Raw genomic sequence first — 24,912 nt, 5'->3', positions numbered from 1 at the left:
AGTGAAGAGCAAACCTCTCACTCGGAGGCTTAGCTGTAGTCCAAGTACTCGCCTAAGTAATCAAAAATCCTACCGAGTGAAGAGCAAACCTCTCACTCGGGGGCTTAGCTGCAGTCCGAGTACTCGCCTAAGTTATCGAAAATCCTACCGAGTGAAGAGCAAACCTCTCACTCGGGGGCTTAGCTGCAGCCCAGTGCTAGCCTAAGTTATCAAAATCCTTCCGAGTGAAGAGCAAACCTCTCACTCGGGGGCTTAGCTACAACCCAGTGCTCGCCTAAGTTATCAAAATCCTACCGAGTGAAGAGCAAACCTCTCACTCGGGGGCTTAGCTGCAGTCCAAGTACTCGCCTAAGTTATAAAAATCCTACCGAGTGGTAAGCCAGACTTCCACTTGGAGGCTTAGCCGCAGCCCAGTGCTCGCCTAAGTGGACTAAGGAATAAGTCGATTGCAATAAAGGCGCCCTGCTTTGAACCTGCAAAAGACATTTTGAGCCAAAAGCAATCATATTCAAGCACCAAATTCAAGTTCGAATCGATATCTAAAGGAACCGAAAGTGCTTAGGCGCTAAGCCCGTTAAGGTTTATCGGTTACAATTCCACTCGGCATACCGAGGCAAATTTAAAGCGTCGAGTTTAGAAGAAGTTTTTTACCCCTCCTGCGGAGGGCTGGAAGGTGCAACAAACTCATCAAGATCAATTCCGTCTGCGATCCGAGTGGCAGCCGCAAGGAAAGTTTCCATAAAGGACCTGAAGTCGTGTTTCTTGGTGTTGGCCACCCGGAGGGCCGCCAGCTTCTCTTCTCGCGCATCTTTGCAGTGGACTCGGGCCAGACACAGAGCAACATCTGCACCGCACCTAGCCGAGGACTTCTTCCACTCCTGCACTCGACCAGGGATCGTGTTCAAGCGAGCCATCAGCGACTCAAGGTCATTCTGAAGTGTCTCCCCGGGCCAGAGCGTCGAGTCGATGCGAGATGTGGTGACCTTCAGCCTTGCAAGATAGTCCACGGCAGCTGCAACACGGGACTCCAGTCGGAAAACATTCATGGCAACTTCGTCGTTCACTCGAGAATTGACGGGGTCGAGGTTTGGTTCCAGCCGGCTAGTTTATTCTTCAAAGTTTTGACAAAATTCTGCAAGGACGATCACCGAGTCAAGGTGATGGTCGAATGGAAAAACCACGATTGGAAATAATTGCCTAGCATAGAGGTTTACCTTCAAGCATAAGAAACAGCTTCTTGGCAAGACCACTCAGGAAGGCCTCCAGATCATTTTTCTTCCCAGTCAACTTACTGACTTGGTCGGTCAGGGCAGCATTATCAGTTTTCAGTCGACTGACCTCCTTGTTGGCGATCCCAAGAGAAGCTTTCAGATTGGTATTGTCTTGTTCAAGCTTGGTGACTGAAGCTAACTTCTCGTCAGCAAGCTTGATCTTCTCAGCTAGTTCAAGGTCTTTCTTCTGTTGGGCCTCCCTTACCTTACCTGCAAGTTACAGCAAGATCAACTTTTGAAACAAACAAAGGGAAAAGCAGTCGTCAAGGTCTCACCAAACATACCTTCGGTCTCCTCCTTTGCCTTCGTCAGTTTCTCCTGAACCAGCTTCAAGTTCAGCTCGAGCTGAACGTGCTTGTTTTCCAGCTCAGAGTAGCGAGCCACAAGATCACAGGAGTTCTGCGAAGAACCAATCGACTAAATGTCAAATATAATTCACTTCCGAGTGAAAAAGGAAAAATCACACGTTTCTAAGACTACAGCCGAATACAAGTATTCGAATACAAGCATTCGACCGTAGTCTCGGGGACTACACCCAGTGGGTGCACTCAGCGTGCCTCCACTAATCCTATCGAAGATAAAGTCGACCAGTCGACCTCAAAAAAAAGAAGAGAGAGATGTATTCTTTAAGACTGTAATCGACTGCAAGCAGTCGACCACAGTCTCGGGGACTACACCCAGTGGGTGCACTCAGCGTGCCCCCACCGGTTTGCGAAATCCATTCGACATACTCGAATGACGCAAAGACTAAAATTATAAAACCTAAAGCCGACTGCCAGCAGTCGACCTTAGCCTTGGAGACTACACCCAGTGGGTGCACTCAGCGTGCCCCCACTAATCCTATTGAAGACAGAGTCGACCAGTCGACCAGTTTGCGAAATCCATTCGACATAGTCGAATGACGGAAAGCCTGAAATTATAAAGCCTAAGGCCGACTGCCAGCAGTCGACCTTAGCCTTGGGGACTACACCCAGCGGGTGCACTCAGCGTGCTCCCGCTAACACGGAGTCTGAATCGACACACCCAGTGGGTGACTACTATAAATTCTAGAAAGAAAAGTTTTTGATAGCATATCCTAACAGAACAGGCGGTGGTCGACTGACCTGAACATTGCTTTGAAGGGCGGAACTGGCGTCGTAAGCTGCCTGGCTCGCATCCCGGATGGTCCTTAACTGCTCCATCATGATCCCTGCCTGGCGTATCGCCTCCTTCGCGGTGCCAGCTTGGTCCTCTGGGACGTGGTGCGTCGTGAAGAGGGAGGGCTGCTGAGCACTCGTCAGTGGATCTGCGAAGGACACGGTGTGTCGAGTGGTATTCTCTTCCTCCGCAATCAGAGTCTCAGGCGCCGTCACATCCTGGGGCACCCTGCTGGCAGACGCTTTCCTACTCTTTCTGCGCTTCAGCGGTTCCTCATCCTCATCATCATCAGGGAGAGTGATAACAACATTGGGTGGAGCTACAGAGAAGAATCAGGATTAGAGATCATGAGTCAGTCGACTAAAAACGGCGTTAAGAATATAATACCTGGTTTTGAGGTTGCTGCGTCCTCCATCTCATGGTCATCAGCCCGGGCTGAGGTCTCAGAAGTAGCAGCACTGCAACTCCAAAGAATCAGTCGACTAACTTCAGCGTCAACCAGAGACAAAGTTCACACAAAATAAGAAGACTTAAGCAGCATGATTACCCTGATATGGTGGGGATGGACACCTTCATCTTCGGCAGGAGCTTGGTCGGCTTCGACGGAGCCGCCCGGGGCTGCTTCGGCGCCTTTTCAGTCGGCGCCGGAGAGGTGGTCCGAGGGCGCTTGGTCGACTGTGCAACGGTCGCAACCCCCTTGCCACGTTCAGTCGAAGGGTTGTGGACAAGCTTCGACCGCCTTTCTGAGCGCGGTGGTACGACCTCCTCCTCCTCTTCTTCCTCGTCTTCAGCGTCATCTTCATCACCGTCATCGTCGTCATCGTCATCATCATCCTCAGCAACGTCCGAGTCCCATTCCTCCTCCTCCTGGCTCTCGCCCCCACTCGCCTCACCCTCCTCAGTCGGAGCCTGTGCTCCATTGGGCATCGAGTACAGCTCGGTGAGGGCCTGATAGACATCAAGACAAGGATCAATCGACCAATTGGCAGAATAAACATAAATGAATATGACAAGAACACAGTGGAGAGCAGAGCAGGCATACCTTGTTTGGATCACTGTTGTGGTCGAGTGGAGGAATCCTTCTGGCTCCGCGTGGGTTATCCTTGTTTCCGGTAATGGCGGCCATCCATCTTTCCAGAGTGACATCGTCGACTGCTTCTGGATGGACTCGAGTCTCGTCTTTAGTCCCACAGTACAACCACATGCAGTGGCTCCGGAACTGAAGGGGCTGGATACGACGCCTAAGGAAAACCTCCAGGAGATCCATGCTCGTCACTCCCTCCCGAACCAACTGTACCACGCGCTCCATCAACATCTTCACGTCAGCTTTCTCCTCCGGAATCAACTTCAGAGAGGAGGGCTTGTTCACTCGGTCCATGGTAAACTGAGGGAGTCCACTCGACTGCCCCGGCGTCGACTGATCCTGGCAGTAGAACCAGGTCGACTGCCAGCCTCTGACTGACTCGGGAAAAGTCATGGCTGGGAAGGTGCTCTTATTCCTCACCTGGATCCCCAGGCCCCCACACATTTGGACGACTCGGGTTCTTTCGTCGCCTGGGCTCGCCTTCTTCACGGTCTGAGAGCGACACGTGAATATATGCTTGAACAAGCCCCAGTGCGGTCGACAGCCCAGAAAACCCTCACACATGGACACGAACGCGGCAAGATAGGCGATAGAATTTGGGGTAAAGTGGTGGAGCTGCGCTCCAAAGAAGTTCAAGAAACCACGGAAGAAAATACTCGGCGGCAAAGAAAATCCACGATCAACATGGGTGGCCAAGAGCACGCACTCACCCTCTTCTGGCTGGGGCTGCCACTCCTTCCCCGGAAGCCTCGCAGCTCCATGAGGGATTAGACCCTCATTGGCCATGTCGAGGAGATCTTTCTCCGTGATGGTCGACTGGATCCAATCTCCTTGGACCCAGCCCTTCGGCAGGTGGGATCTAGACGAAGACCCGCCACGGCTAGTGGATCTCCCCTTCGCCTTCTCCGTCGCCGACGCCTTCTTCGCGCGTTCCAGCGCCGCCGTCTTCTCCTTGGCCATGGTTGCCGGTGAGACGCGCGAGGAGAAGTTGTGCGGAGGCGAGAGCGAGCGCGCTGGACGGAGACGAAGGGAGCAGAGAAAGAGAATGCTGAGGCACTGTACAAAAAACCCTCGCCGGGCGTATTTATAAGGTCCCTTCCGAGTGGATGACAGGTGGGCCCGGTCGATCTAATCATATCCAGGAACAGTTATGCAGGCGGGATACGTGGCGAAGAAAGCGGCGCGGGGATCGAGGCGTCTATGTCCCGTCCCATCCGAACGCCGCGGTCCGCTCCGCTTCGCGCGCTTCCCCAAATTTCGCATCCCGCGGAATCCGCGAACGGCAGATCGGTCTGTCAGACGCGGGATTTCCTACGATCCGTCGCTCGGAAATCGTCAAAGCCCAAAAGATCACTCGACAAAAGAAGTGAATGGACCGAGTCGACTGAAGACAAGTTGCTCACTACCAACAAAGAGATTCTTTGGTCCAGAACAACGCACGACCAGTGTGCAAAAGTTAATCGGAAACAACATCAACTCCTTCCTCACTCGAAGCCTCAATCCATTCGGGGGCTAATGATGGGGTCATGTACCTAGGGTAGGGTCACTGACCTGATCTAAGTACCCTGCCCAAAGACACCCTTAGAAGAGGTCACCTTCCAGTCGACCAACGAGGGACTCACTCGACTGACTTGAAGGACTCGACCACGAAGACTCACGCGACCACCAGAAGGTCAAGAGGCACTCTGCACTGCAACGGCCTGTAATTAAGTAGACTTTATGATAGTAAAGACACTTTATGTGGGGCGTTACCAGTAACGCCCCAGACTTAACTCACCTTAAACCCTCTCCTACGTGGGCTGGCTGGGGTCCTGGCGCACTCTATATAAGCCACCCCCCTCCACAGGTAGAAGGGTTCGGCACCCTGTAACTCGTATACATATAATCCACTCGACCGCCTCTGGGCTCCGAGACGTAGGGCTTTTACTTCTTCCGAGAAGGGCCTGGACTCGTACATCCCCTGTGTTTACAACCTCTCCATAGCTAGGACCTTGCCTCTCCATACCTACCCCCCACTCTACTGTCAGGCTTAGAACCACGACAGTATCCAACACAAATTCTTGGAGAATGGCTGGTTTAGAGGAAAACCAACTTGATCACGAACTCAGCATAGCGGTCAGGTGACAACCTGGTAACACTTCCGAGAAGATATTCGGAAAATCATGAACCACCGATATGTTATTAAGCTCGAGAACAATCTTGCTTTTCAGAGCAAGACGATATGATCAAATAAGCAAGGATTGACACTATAATAACTCATTGATCGAAAGGTGCACCGGAAATAAGGACTGGGTAGCACGATCAATCTTAGGATGATGATTTAATAACCAACACGCTAAGAATGATAATATTGTCCATTTACTACCAAGCAACGAGTTGCTCAGAGTATTGATTTCACACATCACAATTCACTTGTCGGCATTCCGGTTAGAACAACACGGGGACCGAGGAATGAACAATGATGGCAAGAAGTATTACTGCGTCAAGAATTCATAAGAGGCGGTGCAATTCTCATGACACCCGTAACATAAACATGGTAACACTCCAAGGTAGAGCAAAGCAAAAGCTGGATTGGCATTTTGATCTGCGGAATACAATTGTTTTGACCCAATCCTAGATATGGATGAGGTTCTGGAGTTTGTTTCTCCTAGTCATTCTGTAATAGAATGGCTTGACGGACCACAAGAGTAATAGGTATCAATGAACGAATGCACACATACTCTTGACTATCAATTGACAGACGAGGGCCAGAAAGTAACTAAAGAGGGACAACTCAAAGGAACATATAACTTTCTGAGTTGTGGATGCATAGATTAGTATGTTGAACAAAGCTCAACATATTTCTTCCGGATAACCCATGCAGAAAGGTAGAACTGGCAAAGTCACAATATGAATGAAGAACTCATCAAGAGCACTCTGGTTGTGATCTTTTGGTTCAAAAGAACTTCTGCCATATTGGTTCATGGTACTGGAAGAACGATATACCACGGACCTCGAGGACTATCGCAAAGGTTACTAATATCCTAAAGGGACTAGCAAACACTATCAACATGAAGTAAGTAGGGCGAATCTCATGTTCATGAACCCCGGAGTAGAATACCTACTAACTAATAACATCACGGGATGCTTTCGAGAAGAATGGCCAGAATCATCACACTAGGAATATAAAGCATTGCTAGATTACTGGGTGATTCTTTAAGACACCTAGGGTCATAATAATAACTCCAACATATATGTCGATGCAATAGAGTACCTCAACTCAGCAATTAGTGTGCTTATTCTGACCAAAAGGACATCGGGAACGGAAAGAAAGGATTTGCAAATGCATCAGATTGTTTAGAAACCTGGGATGACTTGGACAGCATAACGGCTGTAAATGCTCAAAAAAAATTAAGACATCCTGCAAAATGGTGGCATAACCACTCAGAAGCACAATATCAAGGTTCCGGACCAACTATGAACACACGGAAGTAGTAGAAACTGAACTGGGGCTTAAATGCATCAGTCCTATAAGAGTCTACGGATTAGTAACACGTGAACCTGATAGATAGATGAGAAGGCCTAGTTCTTAACCCCGTAGAAAAGAAGAGGTTGACTCAGATCAGAAGGGCATAAGGTAAAGGAGTAAAAGAGCCTTACGTTCCCTTCCACAATCAATTCCCTTATATAACTAAAGCATTTCTAGACTCAACTTCGACCAGTTTGGCTTGGTAATCCCACAGGCATTCAGGCTCTGATACCAAAGCTGTCAGGACCCCGATCCTAAGCCACATCGATCTAGCATGTAACACATCATATCACTTTGCGGCCTCACGCATGGTATTCCCACGGGTGCCACCTTACCTGGCCCGGGACCGTTTGCGCCTTTTGGCTCACGTATATGATAGTGTCGCTAGCATCCGTATGACAGAGAACCCGGGCCGACATGGCTAGTCGTGAACCCAAAGCGGCGCTAACCCATGAGGACAGGCATACATGAATCACATCGAGCATGTCAGTCATCAACGTGTGAATCCGGGCTGTAGCACTGGGCTAACAGGACTCCGGTAACCCGGGCTGTAGCAGGCTAGGCAGGACTCCGGATGTCACCGCGTGACATTTCCCCGAAGGGACAGACACAGGAACAAAGTGAAACATATGCCGGCCAGTCAAGTGTCCTGAGCAGTAGTGCTGGGCTAGCAGGACTCCGGTGAACCGGGCTGTAGCGGACTACTATGGCTCATGGAAGCACTAGACTACATTTCCCCATAAGAGAGGCTGCCAAGGATAAACAACTAGATTGTCGGATCCCACACATACCAAGCATTTCAATCATACACATAATATGCTCGATATGTGTAAATACAACATGGCATCACAACAAGACTCTACGACTCAAGTATTTATTCAATAGGCTCCGAGGAGTGAGATATTACAAACAAGGGTCTCATGACCCAACATACAGAGCATACAAGCAACAAGCACATGCGGAAGCTTAACTTGTCTGAGTACAGACAACTACAAATGAAGAAGGCTGAGAAGCCTGACTATCTACCAGATCCTGCCGAGGGCACAAGATCGTAGCTGAGGTATCAAGCTAAACGTCGAAGTCCACACGGAACTACTAGCGAGACTGACGTCTCTCTGCAAAACATAAAATAGGCAAACGTGAGTACAAATGTACCCAGCAAGACTTACATCAGAACTATCTACATATGCATCGGTATCAATAAAGGGGTGGTGGAGTTTAACTGCAGCAAGCCAGCTTTGACTCAGTGGCTAACCTGAACTACGACTGCAAGTAACTCTTTTGAGGTGGCACACACGAGTCCACATATTCACCATACCAATACACCACTATGGATCCGCTCCCGTCTCCCTGCGAGAATGCCATCCATAGCACTCACGCTTATCTTGCGCATTTTAGAGTATCCACTTTCACTTGTCTATGAACTGTACAAGGGGTCCAAGTTTCCATATCCGAGGAATCCGGCTATTCGAATAGATAACGATAACCCTGCAGGGGTGTACTTCTTCACACACGCTCTCGCCACTTATCGCCCTGTACACGCCATGTACCTCGGCAACCTTCAAGCGGAAACCGGGCGAGGGAGTCGGCCACGACCTGACTAACCAACAAGTCTCTTGTCCAGGTTTATCGCCTATTCGGGTTCCATCCGCAAGGAGATCCGGCCGGGGTGTCGCTCACGGCCCCAAACGATGTGTGCAGGGTTCCCAAGCCCACCATCCGGGTGCCACTTGGTACACCGGGCCACTATGCCTAGTCTGTCCCAAGCCCACCTGTACCGGGTGCCACTTGGTAGACTACTAACACTACCTACAAACACCAGAAACTAGTTGCAACTCCTGGACAGAGATCGGGTTGATTAATAAGTCGAGAGGGGCACTTAAGCATTCCAATGCATGGTAGTAGCTGTTCATGGATCACAAACACAGAACTCAGTTCCTGAGGACGGCTGCAATGATACAACCCACCATGTACTCCTACATGGCCTCTCACCGCTACCTTTACCAAATCGTGTTCACACACTTAGCTCTCAACAGTAGGACATGTTCACCACATTCCAATTCATCCCCGATGAATCAGACCTGACTCAACTCTAAGCAGTAGCAGGCATGACAAACAAACATGAATGAGTAGGCACATCAGGGCTCAAACAACTCCTACTCATGCTAGTGGGTTTCATCTATTTACTGTGGCAATGACAGGTCATGCAGGGGAAAGGGGTTCAGCTACCGCAACATGTAACAGTTGAACAGTTGTTGTCCTAATGCAGTAAAAGAGAGCAGGAGCAAGAGAGTGGGCTTGTATCGGAATGAACAAGGGGGTTTTGCTTGCCCGGCACTTCTGAAGATAACATTGAGTCTTCATCAGTGTCAACGATCACAGCGTCGGAGCAGCGTCTACCGAGAGGGGACAATTACCAGCAAACAAGGAAGAACACAATCAATGCGATGCAACAATATGATGCATGATCATGACATGGCAATATGCTATTGATTGAGCTAATGCAACTAGCAACAAGTCAAATGGAGTTGGTTTGAACACTAGGTTCAAATTCAAATTCAAACTATGAATCCAAATAGTGCATTATCATGTTTTGGACTAAACAGTGAGGTTAAGTTGTTCAAACATGCATGAAAATGCCATATTCAGATTCTTTGGATTTTTCTGATAATTTTTCATATATAATTTATTTCATTTGGAGTTTCGGTTGATTTACTATGAATTTTAGAAGTTTATACTATTTTCTGGAATTTCCTGAGTAAGAATAAATCCAGAAAAACCTATTACCGCGTCAGCATTGCGTCATTCTGACCTCAGCAGGTCAACAGACCCGGTCCAGGTCAAACTTGACCAGTGGGACCTGCATGTCAGTGACTCACACTGGTTAGTCCCACAGACAGGTGGGTCCTGTCAACGCCGACTAGGTCAAAGTCAACGCCGACACGTGGGCCATAGGGTTATCACTAATCTAAACAGAAAATTGATCTAACCTAAACATGCACTGGGGCCCACATGGCGGTGGCCCAGGGGTGTTTAGCGGGGTTATTAGTGCTAAATAAATCGGCGCCACGTCAGCAGGTGACGCCGGCGACCACAGCAGCGGCGGGATCTCGCCGGAGTTGGTCGGGGCGGCGCTACAGGCCGCGACTGGTCGCGCTGAGGGCACTAGGAGGGAGCTCGTGCTCCCGCACATCTAGGGGCGCACGCAACTGGGCACAGGGAGGCCGGGGTCGACGGCCGCGACCACTTGGGCGGCGGGCGGAGCTACGGGTTTGGGCGGAGCGAGGCTACGGAGCGCTAGGGGCTGGCTGAGGGGCTATGCGGACTCCTGGGGCAGCTAGGAGCTCGCTAGGCTCGTCGGACTGAGCGCAGCAACACGGCAGCGCCATGCCCGGCGTCCATGGCGGACGGCGGCGCTCGGTACGATGGCTAGCACGGCTACAGCGCGGGAAAACCACGGGGAGAGAGGGGAAATGTAGGAGAGCTCACGGGGATGCGGCAGGGTAGGTCAGCGGCCTCGCAGATGCGTCGGAGACGGCGAATCAACGGCGGTGAGCTTTGGCACCCGAGGAGGAAGACGACGGTGGTGACGGCGTTGCAGGGTGTTCGGCGATGCGCGGTTCGACGGAGAGGAAGAATAGGTCACGGCGGAGCTTCTGGTCACTTCGCGGGGCGTGGGGGGGGGAGGGGGGGAAGGTGTGGCCGCGAGGCTCATGGCGGTGAGGTCGCATGGCTCTCTGCCATGGCGATGAGAAGGCGGGGAGAGGGAGAGAGCGCCGAGAGAGAGGAGGGGAAGCGAGAGGGGCCAGCGCGTTCTCCAGGCGCGGTTGGGATGAAGGGGAGCTCGCCAGCGCGAAGCAGGAGCTGGCACGGCTGGCGTCGTGCTCTGGTTCGCCTCTGCCTTCTGGCAGGGGTAGAAGACAAGGATGCCCTTGTGGGTTGGGCCTCCTGTGCTGGGCCAGGTGGCTATGCCAGGTGGGCTACAGGTAAGCACTTCTCAATCTCTCATTTAATTCTGTTTTTCTATTTATTTTTCTCTGTTTTGATTTAGTTTGAAAACTAAACCATTTATATAAATTCTAAGAATAATTGTGGGAGCTCTCTGCAATATACCAGCGATCCACAATTACTTTCAAAATATTTGGAGCTATAAATTAGTTATAGATTTTATTTGCTCCAACTCAAATACAATATGAATTAATTCAAAAATCCATAAATGGCCAAGAAATATGCTCATCATTTTTGGCAGAGGTTTTCACCTTTATCATAAATCATGAACATTTTCAAAGGGCATTGTGGGGTCTTTGAAAATATTTTTATTTTTATCCTAGTTGCATTTCATTTGGTGCTAGGGTTTAACAGTCCCCAATTCAATTCCAAAAGAATTTAAACAGGATGGCATGATGAACAAGCAAAGTCAAGCAAGGGCTGAACTGGGGTTGTGACAATGCAGGGGAAGCTGAGGCGCGGAACTTGGGGACGAGCACTCCAGCGAGGGACTTGGCGAAGGCAGCGGCGAGGGGAAAGACTCCAGCGAGGACAGGTGCGAGCTCGGGCTACAGATCGACGGGACTTGGGTCTTGGAGCAGCCGGGCGGCAGCGTGGGACACCGGGTACAGCGGCAAGGAGGGCTTGGACGGCATCAGCGTTTGGCGGCGGCGGTCGCAGCTCCATGGGGATGGCGCCATGAGTTCCTGCTCAATCAGAGAGACAGAGGGGTGAGAGGGAGAGAGAAGACGAAAGGAAGGGGAAGGGAAGAAAGAGGGGAGGAGGTGCTCATCTTCGGCGGGGTTCCGATCGTTGGCGTCGGCCGGTCAACGGGGCAGGGGACCTGCTGGTCCAGCGGCGGCGTCGTGGTGGTTGAGGCCGTCGGTGGCGTTCTGGATCGAGGTGCAGGAAGAGGGAACGGGGCGCTCGACTGCTGCTGCTGCGTTGCGGGCATGCAGACGCGAGGGGCTGCGAGCGCTGACCGTCTCCGGGAGCGCGAAGGCGAGGAAGAAGGATTCATGGGGATCGGGAGGAGGAGAGGGGTTGGACAGGCACGAAAAACAGAGGAGGGATTTTTGATCGGGAGTATCCCGATGAGGAGGAGACAGGAAGAGTGTCGGCGCTCGGGAGGATCCCTAGAAATTACGGATTTGTCTGATTTGGGTAGGGGTTGGACTATATATATATGGAAAAGAAGGGAGTTGGATCATCCGATCAAAATCCGACGGTCAAGAATAGATAGGCTAGGAAAGTCTAAATAAGAAACGGAGACGTTTTGTAGAAGTTTGGGGATGATCCGGACACAACGGTGTCGACTGCTCGGGTCGGGTCCGGGACAACTTTTCGGACGCGCGCGCGAGGAGGGCCACGGGCTGACAAGAGAGGTTAGGTTGGACCTGGCAGTTGGTACTGGGTTGTGTAGACGGTCTCGAGCTGAGAGAAGACAAGAGAGGGAGGCCCGGCGACTGTTTCCGGAGGCCGAAAACATCCGACAATAGACCGACTATAAAGCCGCTATAGTTATCCGTTGGGGCGTCAAACGGACTCAGAATGCGATGAAACTTGGCAGGCGGTCTATCTACACTATAATAAGACCACACGCCAACTTTCAACCCAATCCGAGAAGATTTTCCGGCCACTTATAAAATAATATTACGGCCATACCGCGGGCGCTTGCAAGTGTGGTTGGACTCAGAACGGACAACGGAAGGAACGGGGAGGCCGGGGCGGATGCAAGTTTTGAAAACATGATGATACAATGCACATGATGACATGATGAAATGCAACACGCAAGCAAAAGACATGGCAATGGCAGCGAAAAACTGGAGGACACCTGGCACATCGGACTCGGGGCGTTACAACACTCCACCACTACGAGAGGATCTCGTCCCGATATCTAGAATGGCACCGGAGGGAAAAACGGAAGAGAAAGAGGAGAGGTAAAACTAAGTTTCTTCTTTGACAAACGAGTGAAACCAAAGAACCTTGAAAAGGGTAAGCCATTTTGAGCAAAGAAAACAACGTAGATGCACAAGGTTGAAAGCACTCTGGTAGGGAAGAGGAACAAGGAAGAACAAATTCGGACAACACTCCGATTGAAAAGAAAAAGGAATTGAATAAGAACTTGATAAGATGATAAGATACTTGAATGAAAAAACAACACTCCGGTTGGAAAAGGATTAGCAAAGGACAGAATATGGTGTTGACAAACCGAGATGAGGAGTGAAAAGAGCAACATCACTAGACCTCCGGGAGAAAGAATAGAATATAGATAATTGAGATAAAAGAATGTAGCAGAAAATGCCAACTTCTGCTACAAAAGAGCTTGAAAAGGTATCCTTAGTAGAAGGGTCGAACGAAGTTGTTGGAAAACCAACAACGAAAAGAGTAAGCTTGTAGTGGGCTTATGGAGAACAACTCAAAACCATGAGGTGAAATTCTTCCACTCACAGAAAAAGAATTGGATTGATATGAACAAGGAGACAAGAACTTGTTACACCGGGAGGATAAAAGAAGAACTTGGGTCATTTATAAATACCACCAATAGATACAATCCTTAGAGAAAGCTTTAGGTGAAATATAACCCAAGATAACTCCAATGGCGAGATTGATGGATTTAAAATATCTCATCCTTGATAATTTGTGAATCATGAACTCAAATTATCGAGAATGACATAATAGCACTTCCAATGATATGCGTGAAAGAATTGCACAACGGTATTGCAAGATGAAGAACGCATGAGCTCCTCTGAAAAGAATCTTGATGAACACTTCGAAAAGGAATTAAATACTTGATGAACCATCAAGTAGAACCTTCATGAAGAACTCCGGTAACAAAAAGGATGATCAAACGGAAGGAAAGAGAAGTTGAAAACACAAGGTGAATCCTTGTACCGATTTAAATGAATCTCCGTGGTGAAATAATTGAAAAAGGATGGAACTCCAGGAAAAAGAGAAGATGAAACAATTGAAATCAGGAATTTGATGAGCCTCCGGAATAAGTAATTGAATATACTCGATGAAACAAGAATAAGAATTACATTATGCATATCCTTCACCAATTAAATTTATGACAAACAATGGATTTGGCATACTACTTATTCTCGTAGAAGGATTAAGAGAGACATGGCGCAAACTTGAGAAAGTCTTCAACGAGCCACCGGTAGGATTGAAGCAACGAATAAATTGATATGATAAACGAAGGAAGAGAATTCTTGAATGAACCACCGTAAAAATTAAAAATGAACCAAAGTAAAGATAAAGAAACACCGGGAAGAATTATAAAAAGAACGAAGATACTTGAGAGGATTTAGATATATGAGACCGAAGAGATGACAAGCTGATTAGAGAATACTTGAATGATGCACCGGTAAGGTTTGGAGAACGAGAGCTGAAAGCTAGAATGAATAAATCTTCTGAAATGATGGCCTTCGGAGAATCAAACTGAAAAGAATCTTGAATAGCTCCGGATGGGTGAAAAAAAATTTCACAATCGAATACAATGATGAGGCAATACGCTAGAACCATGAATCGTGTCAACTTTGCATGCATGTGGATCATGTTGAAGATATTTTATGTGATAGATATTTTGTTGAATTTTCCTATGATCCCACATGTAATTATTATGAGAGAGTAAATAATGATTCTAGAAATTTTCATTTTACTAAATCACCTCTCGTTATGTTGAGATTGCTATTGGTTCTTTCCACTTCCTTGCATATGCTAGTTTTTGCTTGTTATGATAATTTGTTTGCCTATAAGATGCCTATGCATAGGAAATATGTTAGACTTAGATGTGTTTGTCACGTGTTTCATGATGCTCTCTTTGTGCTTCAATTCTTGTCTTTCATGTGAGCATCATTGAAATTATCAATGCCTAGCTAGGGGCGTTAAACGATAGCGCTTGTTGGGAGGCAACCCAATTTTATTTTTGTTTCTTGTTTTTTCTTTCTGTTTAGTAATAAATAATTCATCTAGCTTCTGTTTAGATGTGGTTTATGCTTTTAATTAATGTTTTTGCCAAGTAGAAGCATTGGGAAGACTTGGGGGAAGTCTTTGTGATCTTGCTGTAAAAAAACAGAAACTTTAGCGCTCACGAGATTTGCTGCCATTTTTTACTGGAGAGTGAAATTAGGTTGATTATTTTTGCATATGATTACTAGAAAAATTCCTCACTTCCAACAATTTATTTCAGAGTTGTTGGTGTTACAGAAGTATTCGAAACCTACAGATTACTACAGACTGTTCTGTTTTTGACAGATTCTGTTTTTCGTGTGTTGTTTGCTTATTTTGATGAATCTATGGCTAGTATCGGGGGGTATGAACCATAGAGAAGTTGGAATACAGTAGGTTTAACACCAATATGAATAAAGAATGAGTTCATTACAGTACCTTGAAGTGGTGGTTTGTTTTCTTATACTAACGGAGCTCATGAGATTTTCTGTTGAAGTTTTGTGCTGTCAAGTTTTCATGTTTTGGGTAAAGATTTGATGGATTTTGGAATAAGGAGTGGAAAGAGCCTAATCTTGGGGATGCCCACCCCAAGGTAAAATTCAAGGACAACCAAAATCCTAAGCTTGGGGATGCCCCGGAAGGCATCCCCTCTTTCATCTTCGTCTATCGGTAACTTTACTTGAGGCTATATTTTTATTCACCACATGATATGTGTTTTGCTTGGAGCGTCTTGTACAATTTGAGTCTTTGCTTTTTAGTTTACCACAATCATCCTTGATGTACACACCTTTTGGGAGAGACACACATGAATCGGAATTTATTATAATACTCTATGTGCTTCACTTATATCTTTTGAGCTAGATAACTTTGCTCTAGTGCTTCACTCATATCTTTTTATAGCACGGTGGTGGTTTTATTTTATAGAAATTATTGATATATCATGCTTCACTTATATTATTTTGAGAGTCTTATAGAACAGCATGGTAATTTTCTTTGGCTATAAAATTAGTCCTAATATGATAGGCATCCAAGATGGGTATAATAAAAACTATCATAAAAAGTGCATTGAATACTATCAGAAGTTTGATACTTGATGATTGTTTTGAGATATAAAGATGGTGATATTAGAGTCATGCTAGTTGAGTAGTTGTGAATTTGAGAAATACTTGTTTTAAAGTTTGTGATTCTCGTAGCATGCACGTATGATGAACCGTTATGTGATGAAGTTGGAGCATGATTTATTTATTGATTGTATTCCTTATGATTGGCGGTCGGGGACGAGGGATGGTATTTTCCTACCAATCTATCCCCCCAGGAGCATGCGCGTAGTACTTTGTTTCGATAACTAATAGATTTTTGCAATAAGTATGTGAGTTCTTTATGACTAATGTTGAGTCCATGGATTATACACACTCTCACCCTTCCACCATTGATAGCCTCTCTAGTACCGCGCAACTTTCGCCGGTACCATAAACCCACCTTATACCTTCCTCAAAACAGCCACCATACCTACCTATTATGGCATTTCCATAGCCATTCCGAGATATATTGCCGTGCAACTTACGACCATTCTGTTTCTTATGACACGCTTCATCATTGTCATATTGCTTTGCATGATCATGTAGTTGACATCGTATTTGTGGCAAAGCCACCATTCATAATTCTTTCATACATGTCACTCTTGATTCATTGCACATCCCGGTACACCGCCGGAGGGATTCACATAGAGTCATATTTTGTTCTAGTATCGAGTTGTAATTTTTAATTTGTAAGTAAATAAAAGTATGATGATCATCATTATTAGAGCATCGTCCCAAGTGAGGAAAGGATGATGGAGACTATGATTCCCCCACAAGTCGGGATGAGACTCCGGACGAAAAAAAAAGAGGCCATAAAAAAGAGAAGGCCCAAATAAAAAAAAAGAGAGAAAAAGAGAGAAGGGACAATGCTACTATCCTTTTACCACACTTGTGCTTCAAAATATCACCATGATCTTCATGATAGAGAGTCTCCTATGTTGTCACTTTCATATACTAGTGGGAATTTTACATCATATAACTTGGATTGTATATTCCAATGATGGGCTTCCTCAAAATGCCCTAGGTCTTCGTGAGCAGGCATGTTGGATGCACACCCACTTAGTTTCTTTTTGAGATTTCATACACTTATAGCTCTAGTGCATCCGTTGCATGGCAATCCATACTCACTCACATTGATATCTATTGATGGGCATCTCCATAGCCCATTGATTTGCCTAGTTGATGTGAGACTATCTTCTCCTTTTGTCTTCTCCACAACCACCATTCTATTCCACCTATAGTGCTATGTCCATGGCTCACGCTCATATATTGCGTGAAGATTGAAAAAGTTTGAGAACACCAAAAGTATGAAACAATTGCTTGGCTTGTCATCGGGGTTTTGCATGATTTAAATACTTTGTGTGGTGAAGATAGAGCATAGCCAGACTATATGATTTTGTAGGGATAACTTTCTTTGGCCATGTTATTTTGAGAAGACATGATTGCTTTGTTAGTATGCTTGAAGTATTATTATTTTTATGTCAATATTAAACTTATGTCTTGAATCTTTCGGATATGAACATTCATGTCACAATAAAGAAAATTACATTGAGAATTATGCTAGGTAGCATTCCACATCAAAAATTCTGTTTTTGTCATTTACCTACTCGAGGATGAGCAGGAATTAAGCTTGGGGATGCTTGATACGTGTCCAACGTATCTATAATTTTTTATTGTTCCATGCTATTATATTATCTGTTTTGGATGTTTAATGTGCTTTATTTATCTTTTTAAATTATTTTTGGGACCAACCTACTAACTAAAGGCCCAGTGCAAATTGCTATTTTTTTTGCCTATTTCAGTGTTTCGCAGAAAAGGAATAGCAAACAAAATCCAAACAGAATGAAACCTTCGGGAGAGTTATTTTTGGAACAAACGTGATCCAGGAGACTTGGAGTGGACGTCAAGAAAGAAGCAAGGAGGCCACGAGGTAGGGAGGCACGCCTAGGGGGGTATGCGCGCCCCCACCCTCGTGGGCCCCTCGCAGCTCCACCGACATACTTCTTCCTCCTATATATACCCATATACCCCTAAAACATCCAGGAGCACCACGGAACCCTATTTCCACCGTCGCAACCTTCTGTACCCATGAGACCCATCTTGGGGCCTTTTTCGGCGCTCTACCGGAGGGGGAATTGATCACGGAGGGCTTCTACATCAACACCATAGCCCCTCCGATGATGTGTGACTATTTTACCACAGACCTTCGGGGCCATAGTTATTAGCTAGATGGCTTCTTCTCTCTCTTTGGATCTCAATACAAAGTTCTCCTTGATTCTCTTGGAGATCTATTTGATGTAATTCTTTTTGCGGTGTGTTTCTCGAGATCCGATGAATTGTGGGTTTATGATCAAGATTATCTATGAACAATATTTGATTCTTCTTTGAAATCTTGTATGCATGATTTAAATATCTTTGCAAGTCTCTTCGAAGTATCAGTTTGGTTTGGCCTACTAGATTGATCGTTCTTGCAATGGGAGAAGTGCTTAGCTTTGGGTTCAATCTTGGAGTGTCCTTTCCCAGTGATAGCAGGGGCAACACGGCACTTATTGTATTGTTGCCATCGAGGATAAAAAGATGGGGTTTATATCATATTGCTTGAGTTTATCCCTCTACATCATGTCATCTTGCCTAATGAGTTACTCTGTTCTTATGAACTTAATACTCTAGATGCATGCTCGATAGCGGTCGATGTGTGGAGTAATAGTAGTAGATGCAGAATTGTTTCGGTCTACTTGTCGCGGACGTGATGCCTATATACATGAGCATGCCTGGATATTCTCATAAGTATTCACTTTTCTATCAATTGCTCGACAGTAATTTGTTCACCCACCGTAGAATTTGCTATCTTGAGAGAAGCCACTAGTGAAACCTATGGCCCCCGGGTCTATCTTCCATCATATTATTTCCATATCAATTTGCTATTTCTATTACCGTTTATTTTGCAATCTTTATTTTCCAATCTATATCACAAAAATACCAAAAATATTTATCTTATTGTCTTTATCATATCTCACTTTCGTAAGTGACCGTGAAGGGATTGACAACCCCTTTATCGCGTTGGTTTCGAGGTTCTTGTTTGTTTGTACAGGTACTAGGTGACTTGTGTGTTACCTCCTATTGGATTGATACCTTGGTTCTCAAAAACTGAGGGAAATACTTACGCTACTGTGCCGCATCACCCTTTCCTCTTCAAGGGAAAACCAATGCATGCTCAAGAGGTAGCAAGAAGGATTTCTGACGTCGTTTCTGGGGAGGATGCATCAAGTCAAGACATACCAAGTACCGATCACAAACTCTTATCCCTCGCATTACATTATTTGCCATTTTCCTCTTGTTTTCCTCTCCCCCACTTCACCTTTGCCTTTTCTTTGCCTTCTTCCCGTATGTATCTTTGTTTGTGTTTCCATGTGCCTTCTATTTGCTTGCATCTTTGCTTTCTAAAAATCTATTGATATGAATCCACTTAAAGTGTTCTACTTGGATCATCTTTGGTCCTTATGCACTCATGCTGAAGCCCCAACTATCCTAGTTGATGGGAAATATTCAGATGAGCATGCTCATTTTTTGTGTCACCGTTGTCTGAAAAAGGGAGACTCTTATGGGATCAAATAAACAGGTTTCTATGTTATGCTTGGAATCTTTGTTAAATTTATGATTTTACTTGTTGCTCTAAGAACCCTAAAAAAACACCTTCCCTACCTATGTGAGTTTAATGATAATGAAATCTTATCTTCTTATGCAAAGTGTGTTTATAGTTACTACGAATCGAGCAAATTGAAGAATTTGTTGCTTTTAAGGGTGCTTATGAAGTTGCTTCTTTGATTGAAAAGTATGATATTACTCTCTACGAATCTGAAAATTTTGACATACTTAAATATTGCTATGAAAACTATGCTCATAATGTCTATGTCAAAGAATTTATTTAAAGAATGACCGTTGCTTGGGAAGAAAATAATGATATGCATGAATCTATAGATAAATATGATTCCGATGATTTGATTGAAATATCCCTTGATGAACATGATGCTTGCTATTCTTGTGGCCATGATGCCAATATTTATGAAGATGAGTTTGCTATAGTTCCTTATGTTAAACATGAGATCGTTGCTATTGCACCCACACTTGATAGTTCCTTCGATGAAAATCATGATTGCAATAATGTTATCATAAATTCTCTTAATGTCAATTGTTTTAATGATATGCAAAACCCCAAGCCTGGGGATGCTAGTTTTGCTATGACTACTATTTGTTGAAATGATCATGATTGGGGTGATTATTATTTTGATCTTGAAAATTTATTTAAGACCCATGATGAATATGAGATTGATAATGGTGTTTGCAATATTATTGAAAGTGGGTTTGGAGAGGTCATGACTTTAGTTAATGTTAATCCCACTATTTTGGAAGAGTGTCAACTTTGCATGCATGTGGATCATGTTGAAGATATTTTATGTGATAGCTATTTTGTTGAATTTTTCTATGATCCCACATGTAATTATTATGAGAGAGGAAATTATGATTCTAGAAATTTTCATTTTACTAAATCACCTCTCGTTATGTTGAGATTGCTATTGTTTCTTTCCACTTCCTTGCATATGCTAGTTTTTGCTTATTATGATAATTTGTTTGCCTATAAGATGCCTATGCATAGGAAATATGTTAGACTTAGATGTGTTTGTCACGTGTTTCATGATGCTCCGTTTGTGCTTCAATTCTTGTCTTTCATGTGAGCATCATTGAAATTATCAATGCCTAGCTAGGGGCGTTAAACGATAGCGCTTGTTGGGAGGCAACCCAATTTTATTTTTGTTTCTTGTTTTTTCTTTCTGTTTAGTAATAAATAATTCATCTAGCTTCTGTTTAGATGTGGTTTATGCTTTTAATTAATGTTTTTGCCAAGTAGAAGCATTGGGAAGACTTGGGGGAAGTCTTTGTGATCTTGCTGTAAAAAAACAGAAACTTTAGCGCTCACGAGGTGCTGCCATTTTTTACTGGAGAGTGAAATTAGGTTGATTCTTTTTGCATATAATTACTAGACAAATTCCTCACTTCCACAAATTTATTTCAGAGTTGTTGGGGTTACAGAAGTATTCGAAACCTACAGATTACTACAGACTATTCTGTTTTTGACAGATTCTATTTTTCGTGTGTTGTTTGCTTATTTTGATGAATCTATGGCTAGTATCGGGGGGTATGAACCATAGAGAAGTTGGAATACAGTAGGTTTAACACCAATATGAATAAAGAATGAGTTCATTACAGTACCTTGAAGTGGTGGTTTGTTTTCTTATACTAACGGAGCTCATGAGATTTTCTGTTGAAGTTTTGTGCTGTCAAGTTTTCAAGTTTTGGGTAAAGATTTGATGGATTTTGGAATAAGGAGTGGAAAGAGCCTAAGCTTGGGGATGCCCACCCCAAGGTAAAATTCAAGTACAACCAAAATCCTAAGCTTGGGGATGCCCTGGAAGGCATCCCCTCTTTCGTCTTCGTCTATCGGTAACTTTACTTGAGGCTATATTTTTATTCACCACACGATATGTGTTTTGCTTGGAGCATCTTGTACAATTTGAGTCTTTGATTTTTAGTTTACCACAATCATCCTTGATGTACACACCTTTTGGGAGAGACACACGTGAATTGGAATTTATTATAATACTCTATGTGCTTCACTTATATCTTTTGAGCTAGATAACTTTGCTCTAGTGCTTCACTCATATCTTTTTAGAGCACGGTGGTGGTTATATTTTATAGAAATTATTGATCTCTCATGCTTCACTTATATTATTTTGAGAGTCTTATAGAACAGCATGGTAATTTTCTTTGGCTATAAAATTAGTCCTAATATGATAGGCATCCAAGATGGGTATAATAAAAACTATCATAAAAAGTGAATTGAATACTATGAGAAGTTTGATACTTGATGATTGTTTTGAGATATAAAGATGGTGATATTAGAGTCATGCTAGTTGAGTAGTTGTGAATTTGAGAAATACTTGTGTTAAAGTTTGTGATTCTCGTAGCATGCACGTATGGTGAACCATTATGTGATGAAGTTGGAGCATGATTTATTTATTGATTGTATTCCTTATGATTGGCGGTCGGGGACGAGCGATGGTCTTTTCCTACCAATCTATCCCCCTAGGAGCATGCGCGTAGTACTTTGTTTCGATAACTAATAGATTTTTGCAATAAGTATGTGAGTTCTTTATGACTAATGTTGAGTCCATGGATTATACACACTCTCACCCTTCCACCATTGCTAGCCTCTCTAGTACCGCGCAACTTTTGCCGGTACCATAAACCCACCTTATACCTTCCTCAAAACAGCCACCATACCTACCTATTATGGCATTTCCATAGCCATTCCGAGATATATTGCCATGCAACTTATGACCACTCCGTTTCTTATGCCACGCTTCATCATTGTCATATTGCTTTGCATGATCATGTAGTTGACATCGTATTTGTGGCAAAGCCACCATTCATAATTCTTTCATACATGTCACTCTTGATTCATTGCACATCCCGGCACACCGCCGGAGGGATTCACATAGAGTCATATTTTGTTCTAGTATCGAGTTGTAATTTTTAATTTGTAAGTAAATAAAAGTATGATGATCATCATTATTAGAGCATCGTCCCAAGTGAGGAAAGGATGATGGAGACTATGATTCCCCCACAAGTCGGGATGAGACTCCGGACGAAAAAAAATAAAAAAAAGAGGCCATAAAAAAAGAGAAGGCCCAAATAAAAAATGAGAGAAAAAGAGAGAAGGGACAATGCTACTATCCTTTTACCACACTTGTGCTTCAAAATATCACCATGATCTTCATGATAGAGAGTCTCCTATGTTGTCACTTTCATATACTAGTGGGAATTTTACATCATATAACTTGGCTTGTATATTCCAATGATGGGCTTCCTCAAAATTCCCTAGGTCTTCGTGAGTAGGCAAGTTGGATGCACACCCACTTAGTTTCTTTTTGAGCTTTCATACACTTATAGCTCTAGTGCATCCGTTGCATGGCAATCCGTACTCACTCACATTGATATCTATTGATGGGCATCTCCATAGCCCATTGATTCGCCTAGTTGATGTGAGACTATCTTCTCCTTTTGTCTTCTCCACAACCACCATTCTATTCCACCTATAGTGTTATGTCCATGGCTCACGCTCATATATTGCGTGAAGATTGAAAAAGTTTGAGAACACCAAAAGTATGAAAAAATTGCTTGGCTTGTCATCGGGGTTGTGCATGATTTAAATACTTTGTGTGGTGAAGATAGAGCATAGCCAGACTATATGATTTTGTAAGGATAACTTTCTTTGGCCATGTTATTTTGAGAAGACATGATTGCTTTGTTAGTATGCTTGAAGTATTATTTTTTTTATGTCAATATTAAACTTATGTCTTGAATCTTTCGGATATGAACATTCATGCCACAATAAAGAAAATTACATTGAGAATTATGCTAGGTAGCATTCCACATCAAAAATTCTGTTTTTATCATTTACCTACTCGAGGACGAGCAGGAATTAAGCTTGGGGATGCTTGATACGTCTCCAACGTATCTATAATTTTTGATTGTTCCATGATATTATATTATCTGTTTTGGATGTTTAATGGGCTTTATTTACCTTTTTATATTATTTTTGGAACTAACCTAATAGCCAAAGGCCCAGTGCAAATTGCTATTTTTTGCCTATTTCAGTGTTTCGCAGAAAAGGAATACCAAACGGAATCCAAACGGAATGAAACCTTCGGGAGAGTTATTTTTGGAACAAACGTGATCCAGGAGACTTGGAGTGGACGTCAAGAAAGAACCGAGGAGGCCACGAGGCAGGGAGGCGCGCCCCCCACCCTCGTGGGCCCCTCGCGGCTCCACCTACATACTTCTTCCTCCTATATATACCCATATACCCCTAAAACATCCAGGAGCACCACGAAGCCCTATTTCAACCGCCGCAACCTTATGTACCCATGAGATCCCATCTTGGGGCCTTTTCCGGCGCTCTGCCTGAGGGGGAATTGATCACGGAGGGCTTCTACATCAACACCATAGCCTCTCCGATGATGTGTGACTAGTTTACCACAGACCTTCGGGGCCATAGTTATTAGCTAGATGGCTTCTTCTCTCTCTTTGGATCTCAATACAAAGTTCTCCTCGATTCTCTTGAAGATCTATTCGATGTAATTCTTTTTGCGGTGTGTTTCTCGAGATCCGATGAATTGTGGGTTTATGATCAAGATTATCTATGAACAATATTTGATTCTTCTCTGAAATCTTGTATGCATGATTTAAATATCTTTGCAAGTCTCTTTGAAGTATAAGTTTGGTTTGGCCTACTAGATTGATCGTTCTTGCAATGGGAGAAGTGCTTAGCTTTGGGTTCAATCTTGCAGTGTCCTTTCCCAGTGACAGCAGGGGCAGCAAGGCACGTATTGTATTGTTGACATCGAGGATAAAAATATGGGGTTTATATCATATTGCTTGAGTTTATCCCTCTACATCATGTCATCTTGCCTAATGAGTTACTCTGTTCTTATGAACTTAATACTCTAGATGCATGCTCGATAGTGGTCGATGTGTGGAGTAATAGTAGTAGATGCAGAATCGTTTCGGTCTACTTGTCGCGGACGTGATGCCTATATACATGATCATGCCTAGATATTCTCATAAGTATTCGCTTTTCTATCAATTGCTCGACAGTAATTTGTTCACCCACCATAGAATTTGCTATCTTGAGAGAAGCCACTAGTGAAACCTATGGCCCCCGGGTCTATCTTCCATCATATTATTTCCATATCAATTTGCTATTTTTATTACCGTTTTTTTGCTATCTTTATTTTCCAATCTATATCACAAAAATACCAAAAATATTTATCT

Source organism: Triticum dicoccoides, chromosome 6A (genome assembly GCF_002162155.2).
Source record: "Triticum dicoccoides isolate Atlit2015 ecotype Zavitan chromosome 6A, WEW_v2.0, whole genome shotgun sequence".
NCBI classification, from domain to species: domain Eukaryota; kingdom Viridiplantae; phylum Streptophyta; class Magnoliopsida; order Poales; family Poaceae; genus Triticum; species Triticum dicoccoides.
The sequence above is the reverse complement of the archived record's forward strand: the minus strand, read 5'-3'. Positions refer to the sequence as shown.